Here is a 22,205-nt window from a genome sequence, read left to right on the forward strand (position 1 = left end):
CACACACACACACACACACACACACACACACACACACACACAGATGAACACTTACTTGTACAAGCACACACACACACACGCCCATATCTCCCACCCCCAACCCCACACACATATATACAAAGATATATATATATATATATATATATATATATATATATATATATATATACGTTCCAATATCCTGTTGCTCCCACAGTGTAGGCATGCATACACTCACATACCTCATCCTCTACCCCACCTCCCCTCCGCACCCCCACCTCTCCCTCACACACACACACACACACACACACACACACACACACACACACACACACGCACGCACGCACGCACGCACGCACGTGTCGGTGACAATTACCTGTCTGCATCGAAGTTGGAAACAGCGCAATAAAATATGATAACTGGATACAAACATAACAAATACTGCATTTTTAAAGAAAACTAAAACAAAGATTTTACTTCATGAAGCACTTAAAACGTTTGTATGGTGGGTCAGGAGTCTGCCAGCATAATTGAAGCAGGTATGTCACGGGACATCTGTTGTCTAAAACAAACAAATTGTCTTCATGCCGACATCTAATCGAAAACGTTGTAAATCTTTGCTTTCATTTGCAGTGCTTCAGCAAGAAAGTCAAAAACTAATTTCAACACTACGATGTGCCATACAATCATAACTATCTGATCTATTTCACATGTTTGCGTTTGCATATGTTATTAACAATTGTGATATTATTGGCCTGCTGTTTTCAGTTGTTTTTTATTGTTTATCCGTTCTGGAATAATTATGCGATTGATAAGTTGCACACTATATATCACAAGTTTTCGATGTTTGTTGTGCAAATCCGAACAACCGTTGACATCATCCGGAATGAAGTGTTCGGGTTTGGCGCCTGGTGCTACTCGGCCCACAACACGATGGAGGGTGAGCCACTGATCACACACACAGTGACCGATTCTGAGGGAGAGCCACTGATCACACACACAGTGACCGATTCTGAGGGAGAGCCACTGATCACACACACAGTGACCGATTCTGAGAGAGAGCCACTGATCACACACACAGTGACCGATTCTGAGGGAGAGCCACTGATCACACACACAGTGACCGATTCTGAGAGAGAGCCACTGATCACACACACAGTGACCGATTCTGAGGGAGAGCCACTGATCACACACACAGTGACCGATTCTGAGGAAGAGCCACTGATCACACACACAGTGACCGATTCTGAGGGAGAGTCACTGATCACACACACAGTGACCGATTCTGAGGGAGAGCCACTGATCACACACACAGTGACCGATTCTGAGGGAGAGCCACTGATCACACACACAGTGACCGATTCTGAGGGAGAGTCACTGATCACACACACAGTGACCGATTCTGAGGGAGAGCCACTGATCACACACACAGTGACCGATCCAGAGGGGAACCACTGATCACACACACAGTGACCGATTCACTGCTCTGAGATCCTTCCTGATGTATGGGACTGGCAACAACCCCAGACAACTGTTTTATTGGAAATGCTATCGATGCGCTTTTAGATTAATACCATGAGCAAAATTGTGGTGACCCGAAAATATCCCGACATGTTTGCGTCGGGGAAGTCTACATACAGGTGACTGGCCAGGTTCTGTCTCATGGCCATATACATTGTTCACCTTCTGTCTCTCCAGCCAGGTATGTGTTGTCGGTGATCTGTGTTTTCCCACCCCTTTCAACTTCGCAGTGCACAAACGATCTGCTGCACAGCACATAGATCTGTCTTCCTCGCAAATCTGCCCGGGACTGTATTTCCTGAGTCATGCCCATCCGGAATGGGTTTCACAAGACACAAGCACATGCCCTAGGCAAACACGTCTTTTATGTCATCATGGGGCACGCGCTAACAGACGCCACCCCACAAGTCCGCCTTCACGTGAAGGCAGCCTGCACACAGACTGGGAGAGTGTGGCCTGGAAACCTCATCACAGTAATTGAACAGATTTCCAACACCGCAGAACGACAGACAGCAAAACTTGTGCATAAAACCAAATATTTGTTTTATAGCAGGAAGCGTGAAAAAACAGCGTGGTGTCGCTGAGTGTTTTCAGTGCTGTCCATTCATCACATGAACGACTTTTCCCTCACTTAAAACAGGCCCACAACACATAAAAAATAGTCGGTGATTCGAATGGCCAAACTCACATCTTGCTCCCATAATCCCCAACGTGCCTATGTTTGTTTTACCCCCACCACTTAAAAATATATACAGGCGGTTCTGTTCTAGAAAATCAGTTTGCTGGTTCTGGATATGCAATTCCTGCTTTGAAAATTGAAAAGTCATATCATATTGGAAGGGGCTTCTCAATTTTTACAGCTGAATTCATTGCCGTTCTTATGGCATTAACATATCTCATTAATCTGCCCCTAAACTTGATTAATGTTTTATTTTGTGTCGATTCAAAATCAGTTCTGTAGTCTATCAAATCAGATTGTACGAACATTAATTATAACATCATTTTTAAATAAGATTTTTGATTCACTGTATTCAAATGAGAGGAACTAATATTGAAATGTGCTGGATTCCCTCACACTGTGGGCTTTTTTTTTTCTAATGAACGTGCAGATCATCTTGAAAAGCTTGGAGCTAAAAACGCTTTAAATGCAATTGAACTTCCTCATCGTTTATCATCATCTGAAATGTGTAATATTGTTGAAAGAAATATGCAAAATTCCTTTCTGTCTTTAGAAGTTAACACTTCTGCCTTATTAAATGCAAAAAGAACTGGCAGGGCTGTTAAGTATGGCATTTAGGTTATTACTAAATGCTCCATACACAAAATATTGTGAAAATATTGAATGCATTTGCAAGGGACGCTTAACAGTAGAGCACGTTTTAACTCTCTCCATACGAACGGCGAAAGAGTCGACGTCAACAGCGTTTCACCCCAATTACCACCATCAAAATATTGCAAGCTGAAGACTCGTATACTGAAGACGTGAATGTTGACAAAGAATACCACAATTCTGACGACGGAAGCTAAAGGTTGGGTCATTCAGACACCCACTGGACATCCGAGGTGTTTGTGTAGAGGAGAAGAGAGGACTGGCCGTACTGAGTGAGTTAACCCGCTGTTTAGTAATAAAACCTTTTTTGCCTCCAGAAATTACGGAACACGTGTTACCAGTTCCAAATGTTAACATTTTTTTGGGGGGGAAAAGCCAAACTGTTCTTTATTAAAGTTAGCTAGTTATGTGTTGAATAGTCCAGTTGGTTGTTTATTGTAGGTCCCTACATGAACCTCCTTTCAAATAATAATCTACAGATGTAGTGCATACAATATTTGATTATTGATAATTTTTTTTGTCCTAATCCCGCTTCCCCCGTCCCGCCTCTCACAACACCCTTCCAATATTATGTTTTTTCATTCTCCAATCACTGACACTCACCCTCTCCATTTTACATTTTGTACTCTATCTTTTCCACATTCTGTTCTCTCTCTCTCTCTCTCTCTCTCTCTCTCTCTCTCTCTCTCTCTCTCTCTCTCTCTCTCTCTTCTTTTCTTAGTCTCCTCCCCCTTCCCCCCCTCCCCTCCACCTCAACCGCTCCCCTTTTCATTCGAATAATTATACAAAAATGTCGATTTCTAATTAATAATAACAATCATCATTATGATAGAAATGATAATAATCCAAATAATAATAATATTAATAACAATAACAATAATAATAATAATAATACCATTTATTTTCAGTCTAATAACATCATCTTAGATGAACGGACTGTAAATAAATGAACGATAAACGATGCCTTTTTTCAACTTCTTGAAATTTTTGTGCAGTTCATATGCGACTGTAACGTGTTTGCCTACTATTTTCACTGGTTCCTTTCCATCAGCTTTCAAAACAGCCATCGTCAAACTCCTCCACAATATATACATTTCTTTTATTCTTTGCCATTGAATCTGAGGAAGAATTATCTGTTTGCAGACCTTCCATATATACTGAATCACATATATAATTATACTCAAGCAGCTTCTTGGCTATTTGAATCAAGCATTACTCGTCGATACTTACTCCACACACGTCCACTTTACACTAATGTTCCTGTATAAGTAAACAGAGAGAGAGTAAAAGATGTGGACGAAGGAGAAGACGATGACGCAGTGACGATTTTTCAGAAGCGTATGAAAACATTTTTGTCTTTCCATTCAAATATGTGAAAGCAAAATATCTAAAGAGCTGTGTCAGAAGATTCGTGAAGAAATGGAAAAAAACTCTTTGTAATGATAATTCATCAAATTCACGTCTCTTAGATTGTTCGTTTGTTTTAACTGTTAGCCAAACGCACGCACGCACGCACGCGCACACACACACACACACACACACACACACACACACACACACACACACACACGAAAACATTGAGGTTATGTGGAACAATATTGTTGAACCGTCACAAACAGCAGGCTTGGAAAACAGTGCTGAGACACGAATGTTGAAGGCATTGCAAGATTCAGCACTGTCCAGTTTGAATTCAAATTGCATCCGTTAATCAATAATAATAGTCTGGAGACGTCTGTGGCAAATTGAACTCGCGGAAATCATTACTTTATCCGCCTCAGTCCCTGAGACAGTCTGCAGGAAAATCCCACGGGCCATTTTTCCTAATCCTCCAGAATTAAAAGAAAAAATATAGGTTTTATGACCTTTACCACCTTCATCTACACCCACCTCCCCGCTTCCCTCCCGACTTCCCAATATGAAAAATTTCGAAGTCGATGACTTTGCTCTTTCTGTTTGTCTGTCTCTGTCTCCGTCTGTCTTTCCGTGTGTGTGTGTGTGTGTGTGTGTGTGTGTGTGTGTGTGTGTGTGTGTGTGTGTGTGTGTGTAAAATTCTCATGTAAATTTATTCTGTCCATTTCTTAACAAAATATGCGAAGACATTCAGAAAAGACTTTTGGATAAGTTATTATACTAACTTTGATGTCTTCTGTTCTTTATCATGCACAGACATTTCCCCACAGAACACAAGATGAATGTCTTTCCATAACGTGGGTCCCTTGAGAACAGACATCACGGGAAGCTGACTTTCGTTTTTGAGAGACCTGTGGGAGTTAAAGGGTAGGGCAAGGCGAGTTACCATATGTTACCATATGGAATGTAAGGAACAACAACAACGATATGTCCTGGTGTCCACTCAAATGCTTAATTGTATCACATCAGGCAAAATAGGTTTACACCCTTAGTTTCGCCAAACCTGTTTTGATGGCTAAAATTTTAAAAGGCTGAGTTTGGCAGGAGGCATCCATAACTGACCAACAAGCGTCAGACTGTAAAATGCAGAGCAGTAGAAGTTGATCTAGCTACAACATGGCCATAACTCATGGTCTTTTGACCAAGGAAATCACAAGGCAAGTTAATGTACATTGTTGCAAGTTAATGTCCATTCCGCTCTTCTGTTCTTGAGCTCTGCCGAGCAAGCGCTGGCCACCTGCAATATGTCTACAGGTATGTGTGACATCTACCATGTTCTTGTCAGGACATAGAAAATTGTAGCATGATGATAACTTAACATGAAGCCAAGAATCATGTAACTCTTGCGATGTTAGTTAGTGATGAAATTCTTCTCGTCTCACTCTGTCTCAAGACCTGTCCTGGTGCTCTGTGTCGTACTAATCTACAAATTCATCTCGTTGCCTACTAGGTAGAAATTGATTAGAGAGCGAAACATATCATTTCCCAACAGTAGAACAACCAATCTCTCACACTGTGACGGAGTATAACCCACGAGTATTCATTCGTTTGATACTGGTGAAGAGGAATCCACAATCTCATTTCGTGTGACACACCCTTCGAGTGAAATCCACGACAAATTTCTTGTCGTGTGATAGTTTTTAGCAACAGTCAATTAGTATAAATCCACGAAAAATATCGTCGTGTGATAATTGTTTGAAACGACTTCATATTGCTCAGAATCCATATTCGGTTCCACCTTTTTTTGCTGGCTCTAGTGTTGCTGTTGGCTTTTCTCAACTTTGTTTTCCTATCCTGACTTTCTGAAACGGCACCGCTGTTATTTGTTTATATGATAAAGTTTCTTCTCTGCATTTTCTCACAGCTTCTCAGATGATGCTGTTAAATGGACAAACAACGAGCTCATGTTGCATCGACCGATCATCCGTCAGTATCAACTGACATGCATTTGTGGGAGAAAGCCAACACGCCTCTTGAATGGAGTTGCCTACCTCGTTTTCATTTCACTCTATCAGCCCATCCCGAACATGCATTTTCCATTTCACGCCCTGAGCTTCGATCGTCATCACACTGAGTTCCTGACTGGTATTTGCTATGAAATGTTTGGGAGGTAGACCTGTAGAACGTATACACACTCATGCATTAACCTGTGCACTCATTACAAGAAGACATCTGTATCCAGGCCTCTGACCCCAGAATTAGGCATACTTAAAAACAGAGAAATAAGGGTAATCTTTTCAGTGTTGAAACCAACGACAGGCAAACATAAAGGAAATAAGATCATGACTACAACCATGAAATCGTTTTCTGAATATTCTCCTTCCTGCCCAAAGAGACCAAGCTTTGTAAACCGTGAAAAGCTATCCTTCTTCGGTCCTTCATGTGGGCCCACTTTGCGGCTGAAGATGTTTCAGCCAGTGATGCCAAGAAGTGCCTTGCACGAAGGAGGTGGTGGATCAGTCAGCCAGACGCGGTGTAGCGTCCAGATCCGGTGAGTGCCTTTTGATGTTCTCCATTTCCTGAAAGCCTGGCATGGTTTGGCCCAATCCGGGGCCGTGAAGGCGGCACGTCTTAGATGTGACGGAGACACCCGCACCCCGCCGCTTTGTGCTGTCCGCCTGACTCCCGTCCACATCCCCACCCCACCCCTGCCTCCCTGTTCAGGACAGACACTTGGAAGGCGTGAGAATCATGCACTGAACATATTATATCATGCCTGCTTCCTCGCTGTCCCAACTTCTTCGGAACTCGATAAAAAGTTACGATGTGTAAAGGTGATTGGGGGCGGTGGGGGGGGTGTGTGTGTGTGTGTGGAGGGAGCGGGAGGGGGGAAGAGAGAGTGCGCGTGTGCATGCACGCGCACGCGCGCGTGTGTGTGAGAGAGAGAGTTATGTGTGGGGGTGGGGAGAGTTGTGTGTGTGTGTGAAGTCAAGTCAAGATTTTATTTCATGATCGTGAATCGAATAAGCAACAATTGTTTTCATACATCAAGCCATCAATGGGGAAAAAAAAAAAAAAAAAAAAAATATATATATATATATATATATATATATATATAGAGAGAGAGAGAGAGAGAGAGAGATTCCACGAACGGAATCAAGTGGAATTTGGTCCACAGAGACATCTTTTGATGTGACAGACTTGAGTGAACTTGACTTTGCTCAGCTCGATGTCAAGAGAGGCTTTTAGTTTTCTGTATATTACTCACAATGCTCTGACATTCAACTCAAATAACAATAAGAAGCAAAGAAAACTAAACTGAACACAAAAATCTGACTATTAAATACGCTCTTCTTTTTTTTACCTGGACAAAAGGTGAATAAAGTTTAAGATGACAGCTGTTAAACTACATCTTTATCTGACCATTTTATGATGTTTCCCTGCAGAAGGATGTAACTGAGGAAGTTGCAATGGACGTAGTTCAGAGACATGTTTCATGCCACCTTGAAATAAACTTTTCTGGTTCAATGTGTGTGTGTGTGTGTGTGTGTGTGTGTGTGTGTGTGTGTGCGCGCGCGTGCGTGTGTGTGTGTGTGTGTGTGTGTGTGTCTGTATCTGTGTGTGTGTGTGTGTGTGTGTGTGTGTGTGTGTACAGAAACAAATACAAAAATATTTATTCAGTTTTTACAGGCCATTAGACCCATATGAACATAGGGGTAGACAACAGCTATCATGGGACATTCCAAGTGATTTGATAATCAAGCAATCACCAACATTTTGCATTTCCCGTACATAACCAAATCCACGTGAACATAGAATCGTTCTAACATGAGTCACCCAGTTTCTTTTACCTGCAAAGTCATGTTGGAGCAGCATCAACTAGCACTGTTTGGGGTACCTGTACTCAGGCATGGCAAGAAGTCTTGTCCAGTATTTAATTATTCTAATAAATGTATCAATGTATACCGGGAATCTACCACACTCACCCAAAGCAATGGTGTTTTTAGAATCCCTTTCCGACACCTAAAATAATTTTACAAATATTGAGATCTCTCTCAATGTCATCACTTTTTTTTCAGAACCCCATATTTTAGACCCATACATCAAAATTGGTTTCAATTTGGCATCACATATTTTAAACACAGTGCTGACAGGCATATTCTTCAGTCTAAATACAGTCTTCTGGTGCCTGCAACAGCTAGCAGTGCTTTACATGACAAAATTTAATTTTCGACACACCGCGACCACTTCATAGCAGACCCCAAAATAACTTCCAGATAATTGTAACAACTGTGACTTTGCCTGCATAATACCATTTTTCACATTTTTTCAAGAAACCACCATTTTTAAACATCGCTACCTTGGTTTTGTCCATATTCACTGTTAGACCCCACAGTAATGTTCAAGGCATGTAATTTTCTTTTGCAAGTCGCCAACAGAATTAGAAACTAAAGCAATATAGCCTGCATACATCAACAAAAACACGCCAATGTGATCACTTAACAAGTCAATACTGTGCGCACCACATGAGTTAAATTTGATTTCCAAAGGTTCAAAAGGTTCAAAGGTTCAAAATCATTTTTAATCCAAGAAACCCTATTTGGGTGCATGGAAGCTCAAGGAAAAAACAGGCCATCCTCGAGACGTGCAATCGCACGAAGAAGAAGAGAGAGAAAATATGAAAATAAAAAAGGGCGGGGAGGGGCGGGGGGGGGGAGGGGAGGGGGAGGGGAGGGGGGAAGGAGGGGGGAAGGAGGGGGGTGGGGGCACACACAGTGGAACCCTAGGAAAAGAAAACCTGCAGGGCCCACATGCATAAACGCAAATAAACAATCAGCAATTTAATATAAGGAGCAAAAAATTAAAAAAAAGAAATATATTACTTGAAGCGTTTAGCACTGTTATCCTGACATAAGAAAAAAGAATAAGAACATCAAAATTATCGCACAGATTCAATAATCATTTTCAGACATTTTGCCAGCTTCAACAACACTTTTTTCTTCGGAGAATTAAAGAGTGTACTGTTTCAGTGTGTTCGGTCGTTTATAATAAAATGGTTTTCAGAACGTTTTTTTCTGGTGTCTGAAAAGAAGGAGCATTTAAAGACGTAATGGAATTCGTCTCCCAATTCACCTGAATTACAATTTCTACAAACCCTCTCATTTCTGTCAGCACAATAGAATCTTCCTTCCTGGATGGGTAAATTGTGATGGAGAGTTCTAAACTTCATAACTATTGTTCTGTAATTATCTGGGAGAATTGTAATATATTTTTCAAACTGAAAATGTTCTTTGTAAATTATGTAGTTATAATACAATTCATTTTTTTTTATTTCTGCACTCCACGTCTGCATATATTGGTCTCTCAATCTTTGCTTTATTATGGACTTAATTTTATTGTATGAAGGACGCATGTCACAGTGTTCAGTCCAGAGTCCACTCAATTCAGAAAGAAAAATAGAGAACAACAAAGGACTTAAAATACACCCCTGCTTTACGCCAGACAATTAAAATAGTTATTTTGATGCCCATTTGACAGCTGCTTTTACACCCTTGTACATGGTTTGCAGAGTTAACAACATTTTTCCATGGACACCTTTCTCTAATAGTATGTACAATAATTTCTTTCTATCAACACAATCAAAAGCTTTAGAGAAGTCCAAAGTGTGTATAAAATTTGCCTCCCTGTTTTGTGACATACTTTTGTACAAGAAACTGTAAAGTGATATTGTTATCGATTGTGCTGTATCCTTTACGGAAGCCAGCTTGTACCTCTGAGATCAGATCATTTTCCTCACAAAACTGAAGAAGTTTTTGGTTGATGACTGTGCTGTATAATTAACTGCATATGTTCAAAAGAGAAATTTCTCTATAGTTTTCAACGTTTTTTTGTATTGCCCTTCTTATGAAGTGGGAAAATCACTGCTTCTGACAGCTTTCAGGATAGGTTCCAGATGAGAAAATATTATTGACCAGGGGTAAGAGAAATCTTATGTGGATATCAGAGGCATGCAGGCACTATGGGTTGTTTGTTGTTGTTGTTTTTTTCCAACGTCCTTTGAACCGAAAACCTGTTTAACCAAAGAGATTTCCTCGACCTTTTTGTCCCTAAATACAAACCATTGGTGACAAAAGCTGGATATATCAACATCCGCTTTTATTGTATCCATTTTATGTCTGTGGTGACCGTCAGCTGAAGCCGGGGACGTTCACAGTGACCGTGATTCGTCCACACTTGGCACAGTATTCCACCTCGAACAGAAGCTTCGAGTTATAGACCTATTTCGGTTACCTCCCACGTTGGGAAAGTCATGGAGAAAATTGTAAATATTAGAATGGTGTATTACTGTGACAAAAATAACATAATTCCGTCAGCTCAAACTGGATTCCGGAAAGGAAGATCTACAATTGATCATCTGACCCGTCTCACTACCCAAATTAAAAAACAGTTTTCTAAGCGAAAAAGTATCCTTGCGTCCTTCTTCGACCTTACTAAAGCTTATGACCGAGTGTGGCATAGCAGACTGTTATTTAAGCTGAAACAAATTGGTCTGTCGGGTCATGTTTATGACTATGTTAAATCCTTTTTAAGTGGGAGATATATAGTGGCAAAAGTGGGAGTAACTTTATCAACCTCTAGGCCTATAAACATGGGAATCCCGCAGGGTTCCATTATTTCTCCATTGTTGTTAAACATTATGCTTTATGATTTACATACATGTTTTTCATCATCTACCAAGCTGGCTCAATATGCTGATGATATTGCTATATGGATTCAGACATCCTTGAGGAAAAGGACAAGCCTACATTACATCAATTATGTACAGAAACATTTTCAGGGTGAACTCGATAGACTGAGTAGCTATATGCAATCTAATGGTTTTGAGTTTTCTGTAGAAAAAACACATTTGATCCTCTTTAATAATGGTTATAATCCCAGCAAACTACCACGTTTTTTTTTTAGGAGGACGTGAAATATTTTTCAAGTCGGAAATCAAATTTCTTGGGATCCTATTTACTTCAAAACTAAACTGGAAGAAACACATTGATTCAATGGTGACTAAAGCAGTTAAAGGTTTAAATTTCTTAAAAATTGTAAGTCACTCTCCTTGGGGACAAGACTCCAAAATTCTTTTACATTTAGCGACATCTCTCGTAAGATCAAGATTGACCTACGGTCAAGAAATTTTCTTTTCTGCTCCGCCGACGTTTCTAAAGAAGCTGCGGATAATTGACAGTAAAGCTGTGAAACTGGCTTTAGGGGTACCTGTGCATACTAAGACCTCAGAAGCCTATAAGCTTGCGGGTATTCTACCACTAGATGAAATCAGAAAATTAAGTTCTGCTAAATATATTGTGAGATGTACAGCAGTGGATGATTTTGAGGAATTAAATATTAGGTCTGATATTGATTTTCCAAAAAAATGCACAAAATAATTCAAATCTACAAACCATTCGCACATATGTGTCAGATATTTTAAATTCTTCAGACATTGATTTGCATGATATGGCACATCGTGTTCTGGTGCCACCTGTCCCTCCCTGGGAGTTAACAAAAGCAAACGTCAACATATGTGCTTCTGACACAACAAAAGGAGAATCTTCACATATAATAGCAGCATCTGTCAGAATTGAATTAGAAGAAAATTTTGATTATCATTTAAAAGTTTACACTGATAGCTCGGTCCTGGATGATGGCAGTGCAGGATCTGCTTTTGTCATTCCTGACCTAAAAACAGAAAAATCATATTATTTAGGTAAGGGACATTCAATTTTTACAGCTGAATTGGTGGCCATCCTTATGACTTTAAATCATCTTGTTGATATACCAATCATAGTAAGTAATATCCTATTTTGTGTTGATTCTCAATCTGTCTTAAAAGGTTTGCTCCTTTTTGAGAATAATCAAAGAGAAGATGTATTTTTTGAAATTAGGTATTTATTGCACTCCCTATTTGTGAAGGGTACAAATGTTGATTTTTGTTGGATACCATCCCACACTGGATTCCGTTATAACGACCAAGCAGATAGGGCAGCAAAAAGGGGAGCAAAAAATCATATAGATAGTATAAAAGTATATTGCCCATTGTCATACAAGGAAATAAGCAATATACTAGAAAGAGACTTTTATAGGTGCTTGAATTCAAGTCTAAAACCTCGTCAGTTGACTCTCTCAGACTTTGGTCCGATTCGCAGACCAATTATGAGCTTAGCTCTCAGACTATTATCAAATTCATTACGGACCAAGTATTCTTCTAATGTCAAGTGTATATGCTTTAATAACCTGACAATTGAACATATAATTTTTCACTGTAGCTTGATGAAGCCTTTTGTACACGAAAGTGTGTCTTCACAAGTGACTGAGAACGTTGATGTTTTTGACTTTTTGCATTCATTATCAGTTGTTTCGCTTGTCAGTTTAACGACTTCTCTTTTACGAAGTCCTTTAAGTAATTTCCTGTAACTGTATTTAGAGGGTTTTTTTTGTTTGTTTGTTTTGTTTTTCTTTCAAATTTCACCCACATTTTTACCCTCATTTGCCCAGTTTCCCCCAACCCTCCATTCATCCACATCTCCCACCCCTTCTAACCGATAATACTCAGATGTATTCATAAATACTTTTACAAAATGTCTTCAATCACCGATATGTGTGACGGGACATTAAAAAAAATTTCTCCTCCACCAGTCGGTGATATTCATCTGAGATTGATGTCTGTCGATGCAAATGAAATTTGTGAAAGCATAAATATCGTTTTGTATGTATGTATTTATGTATGTACTTATGTATGTTTTCCTTCATTATTTTTTTGTAAAACAGTTATTGTATGTATGTATGTATGTATGTATGTATTCCTTCACTATATTTAGTGCAACAGTTATTGCTTGACAGTTATACATGAATGTATATGGTTACATTTTTCGCATGATAAATTATGGATAAACAGTTGCCACCGCTTGTTTCTTCTTGTTCTTTGTTGCTTTATATACAAAATTCCAACATTGCATCAAAAGAGTAGCGATGGTGATGATGAAAAGATAATAGCAAAGTTATACGACTTTGCTTTTTGCAAGGGTACTGCGCATTGAAACGCGCGCGCGCGTGTGTGTGTGTGTATGTGTGTGTGTGTGTGTGTGTGTGTGTGTGTGTGTGTGTGTGTGTGTGTGTGTGTGTGTGTGTGTGATAGAGAAGAAAGTGAGAGTAGGGGAGGAGAGACAGACTGACAGACAGATGACGGCATGCAAATCATGGAGACAGCTCAAAGTAATGTGATGCATTCGGATCGTGAGAAATCGTCTTGTCTTTATGGGAGCGTTTGAGATCTTATATATATATATATATATATACATGCTCTTGCTTTAAGAGTTTCCATTATTCTTTTGTCAGTTTTCACACACACACAACTCTCTCTCTCTCTCTCTCTCTCTCTCTCTCTCTGTCTCTCTCTGTGTGTGTGTGTGTGTGTGTGTGTGTGTGTGTGTGTGTGTGTGTGTGTGTGTGTGTCCATCGTTATGAAACATACCGTTCCTTTAGATTATTGTTGCAGCCAGAAAATATTTATTTGATCTTACCATTTCCAAATTCAGATCGTCTTTCATCAAATTCAGATTGGGAGTAAACGAACATAAAGTTAATAAGCGTTATAAGGATAGCCTGAAAAACTGTACATTTTGTGGAGGGTTCGAAGACGAATTAATTCTTGTTCTGGCAATTTGCCCACAATACGGTATTCTGAGAAAGAAAAACTTATCCAAGCATATACAAAATTCAGGAATTCCCATATTACCCCACTTACTTCAAAATGTCAACAGCATTGTGTCAAGAGATGTAGCAATGTTTATTTTTTATGCGTTAGAACAGAGAGCAGAAAGCGCTCAGTCTTAGATGAAAGACATGTTTCTCAATTACCCTTAGCTTTTTATTTAGTTTTGTTATATTATCAGTTTATTCTTTCTAACATTTTGTTGTCAATCCAATTCAAGGTTGGATTTTCATATGTGTGTGTGTGTGTGTGTGTGTGTGTGTGTGTGTGTGTGTGTGTGTGTGTGTGTGTGTGTGTGTGTGCAACATGTGCATTCATATGTATACAGGTCGGTGGCCTTACATTACAACAGTTCTGAGTTCCATCGTCTCACACACACACATCGTCTCGCTCACCATGTAAAGGAGGATGAAGATAAGCTGATGCACTCCTCCATATTGGACAGGCAGGGGAGTTGACAGTGCATGCACAGCTGACGGCCAGCTGGTTCGGCCCACCTGTCACTGCCCCCTAACGCCAGGTCACACACGGCCTGTGGTCAGGACCTAGGCTGAAGGGATGGAATTCCAGCCTTTGGTGCCAGATGCTGGTGTCAACCACACGACTCTTCTTCTGCTTCCTGATTCAGTGGGTGTACGGGAAGAGCTCTGCATGTCCCTGGGTACCATGTCCGGGAAGTATTATCGTCAGAGGTTAATCAATCAGGTTTCTCCTGGTCCTACTTTACATGCGCCTAAAGTTGAGCAGTATTGGTTGTATGTGAAATGGAAAGTACCTGAACAGTGTAAGGACTTTCCTTTTGAAGCAATTCTGAGTTTCTTTGAAATTTCCGGTTGGATTGATAAAGATTTACTTATTGTATTCTATTGGGTATAGCATGGTATTGCATTTATGTTTTTGTTGTATTGCCTTGAATTACTCTGTATTCTTTTGCATTGTACTGTGCTGTGTTATTTTGCATTGTACTGCATTGTATAGTTGCGTTGCACTGTCCTGCATTGTACAGCATTGCAATTCTTTGTATCGCATCGCATCGTTTTGTATTGTGTCGTGTCGTTTCTTGTCTTGTCGTTTCGTTCTGCACTGTGTTGTACTGTATTGTGTTGCGAGATGAGGAGCGCTACGCAGTTCAGTACGACAGTGTCCTGTGGGAGTCACAGTTGCTGTTTGTGGAACGGTGTTTGGCTCCCCTGGCCTCATTACGTCTGATAGACGTAAAAGAAAAGGAAGGATCCCCAGCCCCCTTCTCTTCCCCTCTGTTGCACATTGACAGAGGATAACTCTGTGATCCTCCGAAATACACCAGGCTGGATGATCATTGAATTGTATATAAATCTACTCCGTTTCCCTGCCTCTCATACACCACTCCTTTCCCAAATAAATCTTTATCTTATTTCTTTCGTATTTTATTGTTTTTGTATCATATATTCTCCATCTACCTTTCGGCTTAAATCACAGCTGAAATTCTCTCTGTCTCTCTCTCTCTCTCTGTCTCTCTCTCTCTCTCTCTCTCTCTGGTGAACCCCCACCCCTTTGACATGCGCAGAAAACCTTTTTCAATAAATTATTTGTCCTTTGTTCTTCTCTCTATCACACACACACACACACACACACACACACACACACACACACACACACACACACACTAATACACAAATGCACACAGAGAGACAGAGAGGGGGAGGGGAGACAGAAAAAGCATAATGGAACGAAACAAAGAACGAAACAAACAACGAAACAAAGAAGGTAGGGAAAGAAAGTAACGGAGCGATTTTTTTTCAAATAAAAGAAACTTCAGAAAGAAAAACAAGAACATTAAAGAATGAAAGGCTAGGAAGAAGAATCGAAGACGGAAAGAAAGAAGGAAAGAAACACACACACACACACACACACACACACACACACACACACACACACACACACACACACACACACACACACACACAGTGGTATGCATTGAATCCACCAGGTTTTGTGAACACGCCTCCAGCAAGTATGTTTCATGGTTTTCGTTTCTTATCTTTTCTTTTTTTCTTTGTGAGTCTGTGCATCATACCAGTAATGCCCTTTTTGTTTACTGGTAATAGAAACGGTAATGCGCATTTTAATTTCAAGAAATTTCCCTCGAGTCTCGTTGTAAATAACGGTTTGCAGGCACAGGCATGACTTTGAATAATGATAACAGACAAGACAACCCAGTGCTTATGTTTGTGTGCATTGTGTGTGTGTGTGTGTGTGTGTGTGTGTGTGTGTGTGTGTGTGTGTATGTCTGTGTCTGTGTGTGTGTCTGTGTGTGTCTGTATGCATGTATGTCTATCAATGTGTGTGCCTGTGTGTATGTGTGTGTGTCTTTGTATCATCCAATCTGTATGTTTGTGTGTGAGAGGAGGAGAGGGGAGTGGGGGCATTTGTCTGTATGAGCTTCCATTTCATCGTTCATCTCAATGTCAGCGTGGCCACGGTACCACAGGTACCACAAGTGTACGGTCCTGACACTGAACAAAATGAGATGATGAAGTTCCGATACACACATCATGCCCTCCCTTCCCCCCCCCTCTCCCCCCCCCCCCCCCCTCACACACACACACACACACACACACACACACACACACACACACACACACACACACACACACACACACACACACACACACACACGAGGAAATACACAGTGCAGAAACACTCACTCAGTTTCGAAGCATGTAAAAAATGAAAAAAATCAAAGTGTTAGTAAAACAGGTTGCTTGAAAATGAGTCGTAACTCCCGATTTATCTTTCACATCAAATTGTCACTAAATAAGCGTCTGGTGGTGATAACTTTTGAACTAACTGTTTTAATCGCTGTTCGAATTTACCTTCTGATGCAGATCAAATGTGATTCTTTTTAACTAATGCGATGAAACAATGAAGCAAATAAACTGCATTTCATTTTCAAACATGCAAATGAAAGTGAGTCAAACATATCTTCTAGGTAGATCGAAAAGGTTGGACACCGACACAACCGATAAATCAAGTAATCTGAAAATTCATGTTGAGACACTAACAACAACTGCAGTGATAATCATTCTTAATTATCCCTATCGATCTGTCTTTTCTCGCACCTTTGCTCGTTTATTTATGGTGTTGTATCATTGCGGAAAGCGATAGTAGAAGTAGCAGAAGTATTAGCAGAAGTTGCAATACAGGTTGTGATGATACTGGTGATGGTGGTACATGCTCTTTATTGATGTTTGTTTCCCATGCTGAGATGACCTGGACTGGCTGGGGGTGGGAAAAACAATGCCCACCCACCCCAAGCCCCAGCCCCTTTCTCGGTCTGTCTGTCTGTCGGTCTGTCAGAAGAAGAAGAATACTCTCTGTCTCTCTCTCTCTATCTCCTTCCCTCTCTCTCAAGTCTCTGTCTCTCGCTTGCTTGGAGGTGGTGTCAGGTTATTTTATTATTATCAGATTTGATCACAAAATTAGAAACAGATACAACAATGTCAGGATTTCAGGTGACGTTGTTGCTAAGATTTGCAATGAAGCGTTGTTTTCTCAGGTTCCGTGAGCTTGAAAATTTAATTGATAACTGTTTCTGTGTGTCTGTGTGTCAGTCTGTCTGCTGTCACGTTGTCAGGATTGTTACGCCTAAAACATTAATAACTGTGCCTGTGTATCTGCGTGCCTGATCCTCTGTCTGTCTGTCTGTCTTTCTCTCTCTCTTCGACGCGTGCGCGCAAGCAGGCCCAGAAATCGATATGTCCAATCGCTCAGGAAAGTAAACAGCGGCAGAGAAGAGGGCTACATGGCTGAACTGGTTAGCCAAATGAAATGTGTTGCTTGCCACGCTCTGGAGATTAAACCAAGCATTCACGCTCTGTGTGTATGGGCCAGGAGAGGGTGGGGATGGAGAGGGGGTATGACCAGGGAGGGGGTAGTTGGACACAAAACCGGCGCCAGGAAGATTGAGGGGTGAGGGAGGATGGCGGCGGGAGGGTGGGAGTAGGGCCAAAGAGGTGGTGAGCAGAGAAGTTGAAAAATTCTAGAAAAGTGGGAAAGTTTTTGTCCCCGGAAAATAAAAAAAAGAGTCAGGTGGGAGTAGGATGGGTGGAGTAAAATATATTGGTCGGTTTGATTAAAGAAAGGGGCGAACGTGTGTGCGTGCGTGTGTGTGTGTGTGTGTGTGTGTGTGTGTGTGTGTGTGTGTGTGTAAAATAAATGTGTTCAAATATGAATGAAATCATGTGCGTGTATACGTACGTGTATATGCAGCCTATTACGGTCTTATGTGCGCACATATGTGTGTTTCCATGTACTAATATACACGCGTCAAAACATATTTTGCGCAACATTGCGCATGCGTGTGTGCGTATGTGTGTGTGTGTGTGTGTGCGTGTGTGTGTGTGTGTGCGTGCGTGTGTGTGTGTGTGTGTGTGTGTGTGTGTGTGTGTGTGCGTGCGTGTGTGTGTATGTGTGTGTGTGTGTGTCCAATTTAACGTCTGTGCACTCAAACATTTTCATCTTCTGACGCCTTCATCCTCACCTATATGTGCCCATAAAGACAGAGTTATCATCCATATCCTTCCAGCGAGTTAGAACCACCATCATCCACTCACCCGCACCATCCCCAGCTGCCATGCTAAGAATGATATCAGAAAGAGAAAGTGTGCTGGTAAGTCTGACCCGGACAGTTGAACCAGAAAACAAATGAAGTGGTAACTGAATGAGTGTGTCAGTGCAGATGGAAGGGGGTGGAGTGTTACTAGTGGGCTAAGTGAGGTTTGTAGACGGGCGTATGATAGTGGGAAAAGTATGGGACTTTTTTTTTTATCATGCTCCATGTATGGTTAAATATACTACCGTATCAAATTGAAGCAAACTGGGCTTATCGGTTTGCTCCATGTTGACAAATTTAGCGGCTAAGACATAACAATCGCATCCTCCAGCCCGTCGTATGTTCAGCCAATCAGCGCAATTCCCAGCCTTTAGCACTGAATCCGCGGCCAACAACTCTTAAGCTACGTCTATCAGCTGTTTACTGTGTCAACCAACCTCAGGTCAGAGCACCCTACTACCCCACGGGGGAGGACACTGGTCACGTGATCCTCACTTTCCGGCCTCCTGACCATTGCACCTGCAGGTCCGTGAGGGTTGGGGGATAAGGGGGGGGGGGGGGGGTTGAGGACAGGCTTTCACAATGATGCTTTCTAGCACCCTTCCATGGGAAGGGCTAGTGAGAGGTGAGGCGCATGATCCCACTGTCCAGCCTCTCTCTCCCCAGAAGCTTTTTTTTCTTTTCTTTTTTTTTCTTTCTTTTTTTTTCTTTCTTTTTTTTTTTTTTTTGCTGCCCCATCATCTGCACCGTTTCAGTGGCATTACTCCCACGCCGCTCATTTAGATTCCCCCATACACGGCCACACCCGGGTTCGTCCGTCGCAGTTCCAGCGTCGGCAGTCCACAGGGAACCATCGATGTTAGGTCGCCAGGAGGCCACACACCAGATGAGACCCTGCACTGCTGCTGAGTCACTTCGGTGGTGTTCAGTGGTGCCTGTTCTGATGTTACGTACTTAGGACACCACCTACTAAGTCCCCTACTAACGACAATAATGGCTTAGTAGCTGAGCCAGACTGAGTGAGCGTCCCTCCCAGAGTGGAGACCGCCACCACGTCCCTCAAACAACGGAGAGGGGTACGTGACGGGACCTCTCGCAATTCCACTGCCTACCCCTCCGCCATGGACAGAGAGCGGCTCGTGACAGGCCACCCGCTACCGGGCCGGTTACCTTTGCTGTGGGAAACGGGTGCATGGCAGACGGTTCAGGGCTGTCGTCCAGTCGGTCCACCGATGGGTTCGAGACCCAGGTGGAACCTTGCCTCCCTCCGACCTGGGCACGTTACCCCCTTCCAGGAAGTCCGCACGCATGTGATCCTTGGGGGTAGGTTCACAGGGTGACTGGCGCCCACTAGTGGGTTCCCCCATTTTAAACGTGTGGCTGTGCGTTTCAAACGAAGGAAAGCCGCGTGCTTGGTATACGCACTACCAGAAACCATTGCTGTAACCAGTTGTTTTGAATCTTATATATGGGGCACACTGACATAATTTTACAATAATCACAGTATAATCTTGATTTTAAAAAGCCCGTGCTCAATGAAACGCAGAGATGATCTTGTCGAGGGACAGAGAGAAAGACAGTGAGAATGGTAGGGAGAGTGAGGTGGACAAACAGACAGACAGAGAGAAATGTATATCTAGATTATTTTTTTCTTAATCTTAAAACAAAAACAGTGCAGTAAAATAGCCAGGAAATCACGTGCTTTGGAAGTAAGAAATGAGAGCAAATGATAGGAAAACAACAACAGAAAGACGCACACACTCTCTGCAGCATGCTTTTTCTTCATTGCACTTCTCTGTGTGTGTGTGTGTGTGTGTGTGTGTGTGTGTGTGTGTGTGTGCTTCTTCTTCTTCTTCTTCTTCTTCACTTCTCCGGAATTTGATCAAGTCTTCAAGCCAGCTTGCTTCATTCTCGATTTATGTGTGCAACCCAGTCGTAAATCGGGTTTAACTTTCCACACGCGATCTAAATTACGATTTAAAAGCATCATAACTTTCTTCCGCATGAAAACCTTCCTCTTTAATCTTAAACGGCGGGGGAAGAGGATGAGCCAATACCCCGTTATCTCCCTGTCACTTTATTCTTTGCCTTGCCTTCAGCCCCCCAGCCCCCACCCATCCACACATACACTCCTCTCTGTTTTCTCTCTCTTCATCTCAACTAAAGCCACTGTTACAATACACTTTAAAGTTATACATAAGCCGTTCATAAATACAATCATGTCTTGAGTGGTTTCACAGGGATGTTCATTTGGACATTCACAAACATGAATAAACTGCAAATGTGGTTAATTGCCATACCATGTGATACATTGTCTCTGCAAGAGATATTGAAAATTCTGAGACAATGCACGTAGAAGCTGATCTGTTTTCCTTTGGCGACAACACAGATTCGTTTCCAAAAGTAGTTGACAAATACGTTCATAGCATTTTTCTAATACAGCAAAGCGGGGAAACTGAATGATAGTTATTGCACAGCTCTTCTTTTGAAGGACTGACAACTGCAGTTTTTCCATATCTGCGGAAATATTGCATTTTTTTTTTATCAAGCACACTTGTTCAAGGATGTTACGATTGCTGGCAAAGATGTTATAACCAGTTCATTGTGAAATAAATCCGGTGGTGCTGCTTTAATTTTTTGTCCAGATTTCGGATATTTTCTGCATCAAACGTAGCCAATATAATTTCATTTCACAAAACATCAGTGAAAGGTATGTTATGCAATTTGTTAGCTTTATGTTCGTGATTAAACTGAGTTGAAAAAATGAGAATATTTTTTTTCTTTACTTGTATTATAAACAGTTTCATTAACCCTTTGATCCCTGAGTTCCTGAGCAATTTTAACCCTTCTACCTGAGCTCCTGAGCCAAAATTTGCAAATAATTGGTATTAAAAGGGGGGAAGTTTGTTTTGGTCCACAACTCTCTTCTTTCAAAAATATTGAACAAGTTTCCACCTGTCCGTTTTCCAACAGTTTAATCAATTTGATGCCCCTATCTTTGATTAGATTAACACACTCTAGTTGTCTTTGTTTTTCTTCAGATTAGATAGCCTAAGAATAGCTTTATCATCTCACAAAGAGAAATTGCATCAGGTGCGGCAAAACAAAACTAGACAATTAGATAACACACATAATAATGAACATTACTTTTAATGTATCAAACGAGAGCAATAAACCCATACGTTTTCCGTACAACATATTTCACATATTTGCTTTAAAACATTCTCGATGATATTCATTACATAGTGTCACGTGACCGGTAAAGGTTGAAGACCCACCTATAACCCGACCGGTCCCGCATAATCTAATAAAAGAAAAACTAAGAAAAAATGGGTTTCCGGATCCTCGCATGCTCAATACATTGCAGCCCACACCAAGAACTTTACAAACAAAAGACTTTATTCACTCACACAGACATACTGGCAAAAGAGACAGCAGTGAGGCACTAACAGCTATTTCCCTTTGTTCCCCCTCCGACAAGCTTTGCTTTTTTTTTAACTGGGAATGAGAGAAAACAAAAACAAATAAATCACATTCGCTCGAACACACACACTCACCCCTCTTGTACACTGCTCCCACACATGCACACGCATCCTCTACCGTCCATGTCCGGCTGACGTCGGTCCTGAGCATGAGGGTCCATGCCACAAACAAACCAAGATGCCGGCGAC

Source organism: Babylonia areolata, chromosome 5 (assembly GCF_041734735.1).
Source record: "Babylonia areolata isolate BAREFJ2019XMU chromosome 5, ASM4173473v1, whole genome shotgun sequence".
NCBI classification, from domain to species: Eukaryota; Metazoa; Mollusca; class Gastropoda; order Neogastropoda; family Buccinidae; genus Babylonia; species Babylonia areolata.